The 9,792-nt window shown below is 39.2% G+C and overlaps 1 protein-coding gene across 4 annotated transcripts in view; it reads right to left on the reverse strand.

The window, feature by feature from the left end:
- SPAM1 (sperm adhesion molecule 1) overlaps window positions 1-9,792 on the reverse strand; it is a 38,335-nt gene that overhangs the window by 21,698 nt on the left and 6,845 nt on the right. For 2 of the 4 annotated variants that reach the window (XM_066990597.1, XM_066990594.1), the window contains exon 2: window positions 9,642-9,759. The exons of 1 other annotated variant lie outside the window; for it this stretch is intronic. The gene's annotated coding sequence lies outside the window, so the exon portion shown is untranslated. The remainder of the gene's footprint in view (window positions 1-9,641; window positions 9,760-9,792) is intronic. One more of the 4 variants, XM_066990601.1, reaches the window with a different exon arrangement.

Here is a 9,792-nt window from a genome sequence, read left to right on the forward strand (position 1 = left end):
ACGTTTGCGTGTATTGAACTCGATTTGGAGTTTGATCTCAAGGATTTTCTTCTGAGACCTTCCTGCAGTTAAATTAGTTCTTTTTCCTGAGCATTCAAAACTTCCCTGCTGAGTCTGCTTTTTTTTTTTTTCCACCCTGCCTGTGAAGTCAAGGAGAGTAAAAACTCATTAAAGCTTTGCCATAACTATTCATGCACTGGAAGGGTGTTTCGAGATGTAGGTACTAAGAGATCCTAATTAATCTTTGCCCTGTTTTAAGAGAAGTTCAGGGGCTCCAGAGGCTTCTCTCTCTATTAACATTTTGAGTTTATTTTCCTGCTGCTGTCTAACACATCACTTCTGCAGAAATCAGAAATAGATTACTATCCATTTATAACATCTGTACAGAAGAATTCTGTCTGGCTTAGACTTCACCAGAGGATATTCCTGATTTGTTTCTGCCAGAAGAGAGGAATCAGACCCAAGGATTTTTCCTTGTGATTTCTGTATCAGGAACTACATCACAAGCAATTATAAACCCAGTCTGACAAGGTCTTTATGCACTTGTAAAATAACTTTCATTAAAAAAAAAAAAATTAAATTAATAGGAATCTCTGTTCACTAGAAGGCTTGAAGAAACAGATCCATCTGTCACCTTCAAAAAAAAAAGAAAAAAAAAGTCCAATTTACTATGCCTGCTGAGAAAAGTGCTAATTAAAGCAGGTCATAAATGCTTTTTGTCAGGATGACTACCTAAATTTGAATTTTAAAAATAAATAAATAAATAAAACCAACACAAGGTTTTTCAGGGAGGCTGGGACAGGAGGTTGCTTACCACCCGGCTGCACCACCAGCGAGTTTCCACACCTTCTAACACAGTTGGAATGTGGCCTTAAAGAAAATCTGCATTATAAACTGCCTCTGAAGTGTTTCACCTGCTTGTGAAACGAATTTAAATGACTTCTGAAAGCTGCAGAGGTAGCAGTTCATTTGGATTGCAAAGCAGTATAGGCACGGTAAGTGTCTTCCCAGGCTATCCATCTACATATTAAAGGCATAAAAAGAACTACTTGGAGTCATAAAGACCAGTGCCAAAGCAAATTCAGGGAGACCCATGGCAAGTGAAATGGTGGTTCTGGGCAGCAATGTCAGCGTTCAGGGGTTATTTATCATACAGAGTCCCAAAACATTGTTGTACGTTATAAAAATTACTTTACACTTCAACATGGCGTTGCCCAACATTTTTAGGCCCTGAAGGAATAGCTTTAGGAAATTGCTGTTTCTGTGAGACTTTCATATCTAGACTGCATTTGATTTCCGATAGTTTAATTCTTTGCAATATAAAATAGAATTACTGGAGGGTATTTTTGATACTCTTCAACTAGGCATTTGAGAACCATTACAGTTTCTTCTATGCTTGACTCTGTTCTACAATCGTCTATGTAAAGGTGATATATGAACTTCTGGAATACTTGTATAAAACAGAGTGAAACAAATTTATTTCCAGTTCCATCTTTCAGACCCCTACATGCGGACTTGAACTTGCCAGCAAAACCGTCTGTAATTCGATCATTATGAAACAAACAGAACATGAGAGCAAGACAGAGACTTAGAAGTACAAAAGCTTTATGGAGGATTGTTGTAGATCATGTTTCGTCAACACAGAAGGAAGAAAAATCCAAAAATCCCCCAAAATCCACTGAGTAAATCATCTATGACAGATGTTTCTCTGAACATAAAGGAAATGATCAGTTTACTGAGAAAGAGGGAAGATTTTGCAACCTGGGGAAATCCTGCAGGAATTTCACCATGAGTGCTATATCAGCAGTACATGCATGTGAAAGCAGCATCTCTTTCTCTCCTGTCACATTACTCTTAAATTCATGCACTCCCAGATAAAAAAGGAAATTGATAATGGATTAGAGTTCATTAGAGTCTCCTGTTTCTTAAACCTTTACTGTAGGACTTCATTATAGTAGTAGGCCTTTATTAAGGAAAGATTAGGGAAATCATTCATTTTCAAGATATTTCACAAATACATCTGAGCCCCTTCATGCAGTGAAGGCTGCTATAGTACACATTCTAAGTGGAATACTTGCCTCCCTGATCTGCGTTGTTCCACTGGACCCTCCGCCAGCAGCACCACAAAGTCAAACACTTCGTATTTCCATAGGATGCACAACCATTTCACTACAGCATTCAGTAGACAACCTTTTATTATTTATTTATTTATTAGTTCAAACAGTTTTATAACTGATAATTATCTGTGACCCAGTGCTGGATATCTCAGGAATAGGTTTACAGTCAATTAATATACATCTTGCTCTGGTCCTGCTTCACTGCCTTAAATACGTGCTGTAGCTTTGCATAGTTGGAGGTGTTTATATGATGGATGCGAAAGCATGCAGCACTTTATATGCAGCACCAGGTGGGAGAGAAAGGTGAGTCTTGCCTCATGGTCACTCTGTAAGAACTTGTCCAGATCCACTTTCTGTAGGCTGAGTCTGCGTCAGCTTCTTTGGGTCAGAGTAACTGTCGTGAAACCAAAACATGGCACTCATTTGGAGTATGAGATTATTAATTTACAGCTTTCTTTTGGCCTAGAACAGCTTCTTTTTGCTTGTAAATATTTCAATACTGGTTAGATATGAGCAGAAAGATTATGCTGAAGTAATTTGTTGAAAAAAAAAAAAAAAAGAAAGAAAAATGATCAGGAAAACACATTAGTACCAGAAAGATGTAAAAAAGAAAGATGTAAAAAAGCCCCCAAACTGAGGGAACAAAGGACATTTATTTAGTCTTTAGACGAGAAAAGGAAAATGTGGCAGTTTTAATAGGTGTGAAAGGGAGGAATGACTAAAAACAGATGAAGGAATGGAGAGCTGGGAGATCTTTCAAAGAAGCTATAGTTATAAGAAATCGTAACTTTGGAAAGCAGGGGATAATCAGATGATCTCCAAAGAACCTTCTCAGGAGTCTGTTCTTTGAATTTTGCAGTATTTAAATGTGTCTGACTTCAAATTATTTTCTTTAGGTTGACTGATACATAATGCCTTTTAGCTACAGGTATGTCAGACAACATAATAATTCAAGAGATGAGACATACCACAGGACTGGCTGCTAGATAAAGCCTTTAAAGGCTGTACACTTTCTCATTGAAAGGCAGTGTAGAGATACGGGGACCAAAGTCCCCATTTCCAAAGCTGCCTACCAGTTTCTGGTGACATATATTTTTTCCAGAAGCAGTGAAATCTCTTTACCCTTCCTTAGTGTTTCGGAAATTTTAATCAGTAGTCTCAAGATAGTTACTTAGACACTGCACCAGCCAGAATTAATAAGTAGGTTTAAAAATACAGGCCCATTATTTTTTTTTTTCAATTGCCCAGGTGGAAATATCAGCTTCAAGGTTACTTATTTCCTCCTTGAGCAAAACCAAACTTTGAATTTCTGCACACTGCAGCCAGTAACACTAGAATAAGCTACACTCTAACTTCATACTTGATCTTCATTCTGCCACATCTCAGACCGCACAAGCCAATACTAAGCCACTTCTCCAAGGCTGGTTTGTGTAGCCTCATGAGGAATTTCTTGGCATAGCAGCCAGTTGTTCATACTTGCACAAACTATGGTTACAGATTACTAGGACTTTTAAGAAACTTTAAAGCTTAAACATGACAAAAAATAACACTAAAAATCAATTGCAAGTATTGTTACCAAAAATAAGTGATCAAGGCTTAAGAAATTTGAAATCTTTCTGAAACCTGTAATCTTTATTCCATGTTCAAGCAATACTGGTCCTTTCTCCATCCCTTCTCTTTAAGGATTCAAAATATCTACAGTGAAATCTATTTTTTTTCCTTTGTCACAGCATCACAATTAAGTTGAAAGCTCAGTTCCATTCTGCTCTGCTAATATCTTAACTACTCAATCTTAACTACCTGCTACATTACATAATATTAGCATAGTGAATGTTTAGCTCTCTGACATAAAAGTTACAGCACAGATGAAAGTAATTGAGTTAATGTCAATGAAGACTGAGCTATTTCCCCACTCTTCTGGCAAGTCAGAGCCTCGTAACTTTGAATGATGCTCACTGAACATTACAGGGAGGTTTGCATCCTGCTGCCTGTTTTATCCTACTGGATAAACTAAAAGATCACTACAGTCTGTTGAGCTGCCAAATTGATACTTTCCTTTATCACTTAGGAAGGGATTTCTCTCATCTGTCTTAAAGTTAGGTGCCTCCTCTAAGATATTTACTCCAAACACTCTGTGTCATTGATGAAAAAAGACAGGAACTTTTAGAGCATATTTCATTGTGTCTATCTATCTGTTACCATCTAGTAGATTTATCTTTGCCAGGATATCTCTTCTCCCTCTGATGACTGAGTAAATTATGGATGCATAGCTGGGCCCACAGACCTAACAAAGAAATGGTTAAAATTGTAAGAATTAGATGCTATGATGCAGTTCACCCAGGTAACTTCAGGCATTTTTGGCTGAGGTGCCTACTTGAGGAATGCAGTCATCCCAGATTCACCCTGCAGGAACCTCTAAGCCTCATCTCCAATCCTGAACGCAGGTGAGGGGGGAGGAATCACCCTGCAGAAGTGTCTGTCTCTCTCCATTGGCTGCAGATGGTACCTAATGAGAGCAGGCCTCTAATTAGTGTAGGAGAGGTAAGGTATGTAGATGAATTCAGGCCTAAATAGTCACTTATAACACAGAAAATGAAAAGTAATTTCTCTCCCTCAGAGATGGAAGCACTTTCTGCACTATATTGCACTACTCAGGATGTGATAAAGGACAGTGTGATTATCATCGTAAAAAATTACTCGGTTTGAAAATCAGTGCCTGGTCTGAAGGTGTGCTAGGGACCCACTGTGGCAGAACTGTATATTTTAGAGGCTCACCAACATTTTCTCCAAGACACTACATGACTGAATACTTGATGTGTAGCCTAAATATCAATAAAATTGTATAAATTCTAATAATTACCCACTTGAAAGGGGAAAAGCTACAAAAGAGTAAAATGATAACATGGATATTAATGCCTTTTCGAAAAAAACATATAGCATTAGACAGCTTAATGAAAGCACTACCTGTACCAAGTTAGCTCTAAAGATGCCCACTATATAAACAATTATTACCATCTTGCTGCAATAATACACTGTACAAGTTATTTTTATAAAGAACAGGTATAGGACATAGGCATGCTCATCAATAGGGTCTGAGAAGCAACCAGGGCGGATTCAGCATTGAGTGACCCAGAGAAAATGAACTCAGATACTACTTGCTTCAGGAGTTCATGCATACAAACATACACACACACAAACCCCTCAGCTTTATTAATTACAGCAGTGGGGCCAGAAATGTAGTTTCAGAAAATCAGGAATGCTAACAGGTCCTGAGAGCTCACAAGCACCATCCTCAAGCACTTGTTCATTGCCCAGTACCATAGACTAATGGAACAGCTCAGAACCAGTTTACATCAGAGACTGATTACCCAAAGACAGACCTAAAATACTTTGCAAGCAAAGGAACCACCCTTTTAAATTAATTTATTTTCAAAAATAAATACCAAAGCAAACCAAAGTAAAGGAACTTCCTGTTGGAAACCCAGTAGCAGATATTGTCCTTATCTATATGGGCGGCTGCCCTTCCACATGTCTGGCTGTGAGGTGTGGGTCAATGCACACGATGTCAGCCGCTCAGCACACAGGAGGCAGGGGAGAGGAGCCAGCAATTCCTCCGTCCCTTCTCTACCCCACCATAGGTAAAAGCATTCAAGGGAAAATTTGTCCTAGTCTGCTATCTATGCCTTTTCAGCATGTTTGAAAACATGACGTACATTTGCTGTGATATACATTGTATATCCCAATGAAAAAATGCATCTACGAAACAGGGAGAAAAATTACCCTTTTTTATTATTCAGCTAAGCTATAAATTGCCATCTGGAAGCCGGACTCGTAAAATGTAGCAAAAGAGGTAATGACAACAGACAAGCCCAGGAAGAAAAATTGTCTGCACCATCCTCGCTGCTCCCAGACTGGGTGCCATATCCCAGCAAGGTGCAATCTGTCTGGGAGCCCTGGGAGCACGCATGGCTCTCTGACGGCAAATTCTGCCTTTAAAAATTAACTCGCTACCCTGGGTTAACAGCTGGCACTTAGCAAATAGTGTGTATGCTCTGCTGATTTTACCTCCTTTATGGCTTTCTCTGTGACTGCCCTTGAGTTAATGGTTACATCATGCGTTAGTAGGATGGTGCCGCTCATTCATTTCCCAACACGGTGAGCGCTGTCACGTGCTGGATGTTAAGTACGTCTCAGCCAGCCTAAGTCCTGTGTAATTAACTTTGGCCCAGTGCATGGAAGCGTGTTTGACAACGAGCATCGTTCTCATCGGTTCTGCAGAGGGAGGCAGGGAGGATTCAGGGGGATGATATGAAACAACCTGGCATCTTTCTGCGGTTAATAGCACTACAGTTGTGAGGGAATGTCTCTGCGTTGCACTGCAGGGATTAGAAAATTGCAGAAAGAGTTGTGATGGCCTAAAATGCATCAGTTCTTTTCGTTTGCACCCAAAATAATTCAGGCGATGATAATTTACACAGTAAATAAAATATTTTGTATTTTCTTATTCAGAAACAAGGCGACTGATCGACTTCTTTTACTGAAATTGTCAAAGATATTGAGGTTAGTGACATTCCTTTCTCTGAATATAGCTGTCAGAATCTTACAGTGAGATGAAGTTTAATAGGTCACTTGGTCTTTTCCTTAGCAATGTATGTATCCCTTACTTCACATATTCTTTTCAAATATTTCTCAGAGCAAAATTCAGCTTACAACTTTCATTTTACCCTACTATTCACCAGACATTCCCTCCTTTCCTAGGTTGATCCATTGACTTTTCTTATAACCTTTGATATCTACAGAGATTTTTTAATAGTCTAGGATTTTGTCCCCTTTTACCACAAGTCATTGTGTAATCAGTCATATTTATCTTATTTTTTTATGTATATGGTGATTTCTTCAATTCCTTTTCAAGTTCTTTTTTCTCCAGCTTGCTTATAATGCTTAATGTATTTGTGAGGAAGGGTCCTGTTTAGACCAGTGGGCAATATTGCAAATGCTGGGATATTGCTTCATGAGATCACACTGCTACATAAAATTTAGATTTTTTTTTTTCAGGTAGATGGCTTGCCAGCCACTGATATTTGTTATTCTCTCTTAGTATTTCTTTTCCTAAATACTTCTCTTTCACTGAGCCAGTGCTTTATGTTTTTTTTCTCCAGCTATCTTTCTTTCCTTGAGGGAGAAGGATTTTTCCTTCTCTGTTACCACTAAGTTTACCCTATTATGCCCACTGGCCTATAAAACTTGAGGAATTTACTACAACAAATCCCCTGAGAACAGTTACCAACTCAGAAAATGTGCTCCAGTGCCCAGCAAATACGATTTACATATTCAGTGGCTCTTACTGTCTCCAAGGGAAAATCAAGCAGAGAGAGGTCTTTTCTTGCTTTAGTTTGTGAATAACTCTGAATTTGTTCATGCAAGGGAAACTAAAACATTGCAGAATAGAAGCAAAGTTTGAAAAAAAAAAAAAAAACAGCACCCTCTGATACCAAAGTTTTTCTTAATAAAGTGGAAAGAAGAGAACTTGGCCTTATGTGGGAAAATTCAACGAACAGTTCAGAAATAGGATGGGAGGGAAAAAAGAGGCAGACAAATGGTAAAAATTATAGGTTGCTAATAGAAAGGAACAAAGAAGAGAGAATAACTTTAAGTAAATATGTTTATTTAGTCCATTTACTAGTTTCTAAAACAAAAACAAACAAAAGAACCGATAAAATGCCTTGCCTGAGAAACTGATCCTGTGCCAATAAAATTAATGCATTCTTTTTCACTGACTTTAATGTGAGTAGGGCCAGGCTGTAGATCTAAACAAAGATGTAGGATCTAAAGAATTTAGTGGGATGGGGCTGTTGAGGTTGCCATGAGCTGAGCAAGAGGATCACTTTGTGAATGGATCACAGGAGCAATCGCTCTACAGTGATGCATTTCTGTGGTGAGACTTGGAGTGAAAGTATTTTCAGGAGCCACAGGAAGGCAGTGTGTAACAACTTGATTGTGGTTTTGAAAGCCTCATGTCGAACATCTGAGGAAAGGATGGGTGGCAGCTATCAGCTCTTCTACCTGAGCTCAACTTAAGAGTTGGTCAGAGAGTTTTCAGTGGCATGTTATTTTCGGGCAGAAAATGTTGACTTTTGACCTTTTGCTGACCTATAGCATTTTGATTGCTATAATGTAAATGACTGATACAATATAAATTTGCATGTAAATAATCACGGGGGTGTTTGACATTTATAACATTTCTATCTTCAAAGTGGAGTCAGCCTCCTGTGAATGCCCTGCAGGAACTGCAAAAATGGAATTTAGGTCAATAGATGATGAGATGTGTCAGGCAGCAAAATGCCTGAAGCTACAGACGTTCAAGCAACTCTCACAGCCTGCGCTGGTCCCTGCCCCTGGGTGGGGGTGCAGGGATGTTTGCTCTTTGAAGCTTCTTTCACAGCCACAACAAGGGGCTACCCAGGATCCATGACCTCCACTTTCAGGCACAACTAATGTGGGCAGCAGGCAACGAGATCCTCTCTCTCTTTTTTGGCTGCCCTGTCTTAATGGCCCAGGTGCTCGGATCACGTATCCAGGGTATTTGGTGTGACCCAACCTGCAATTACATTCATGTCCCTTCAGAGGAACTTGCAATCAGAAGGGGTACACACACACCCTCACCATGTTTGCATACAAAAGGGTTGCAGACAAAATCCCTGCTCTTTCCAAAGAGTAAGATATTTTGAAAGGGTCCAATTCAAAGCTGCTTGAACTCCTTCTTTCTGGTTCTGCCCTTTCCGACTCCTCTAATATTGTCATTATCACAGCTTTGTCCTTATGGAAGAGTCTAATAGGAACTCCACTGGTCAACAGTGTGTGATTTACATTTATGGAGGGAAGTGGCAGGACACTGGTGTGTAAAAGCCCTCCAACAGAGGTACCGAGTGGCTGGCAGGTATCCTGGTGCAGGGGATTAAACGAGTTGTCCTGTCCTGCCCATCACCAGCGCTCACTCTGTGCTTTCTCCATCTTCAGAAACCTGGCCCTGCCAGCCTGTGCTCCTGGGTAAGCCGAGTTCTCTGCACACCTGTGATAACCATGAGGGGTCTGAATGCAAATCTGTAATGTAAAGATTGCTGCACAAAGAATTCACAGTATTACTGGACCCTTTGAAAAAGGTTCCTAACATTTGGCCTAAATTTTTGTGTTGGATCACCATATTTCATAACATAAAAATACAAATTGTTTTTCCCAACTTGTAGCCTGGCACTCATTTTTTATTTTTTTTTTTTTGCAAAAATGCAGTTATATGAATTTCCATGTATTTTTCAGTTTTCTAAAGGGAAGAATATATTTTCTTTCAATCATCATTTTCCCAATTTAATTAGTTAACATTAATACAGATTTCTCATTATGTAAATCAGCTTACAAACCCATTAGCTATTGTGACTTTTGTTGGTATTCTTAACTAGCTTAGTCCTGCAGAACAGACTCACACAAAGTTTTCACCACGAGAAACAAAAACCTTATTATACCACTCACCTCTCAGGGATATATTCCAGTCAAGCACAATTTCAGAAGCAGCTGTGTTTGCCGATGGGTGAATGTCTATCACTGAACTCAGCTGGATAAAACCTCTGGCTAGGGAATATGGAGAATTCTGGCAGAATTAAAGCAGTTGATTGAGGGAGAA

The sequence above is a fragment of the Anser cygnoides genome, chromosome 1, assembly GCF_040182565.1.
Source record: "Anser cygnoides isolate HZ-2024a breed goose chromosome 1, Taihu_goose_T2T_genome, whole genome shotgun sequence".
Taxonomy (NCBI): domain Eukaryota; kingdom Metazoa; phylum Chordata; class Aves; order Anseriformes; family Anatidae; genus Anser; species Anser cygnoides.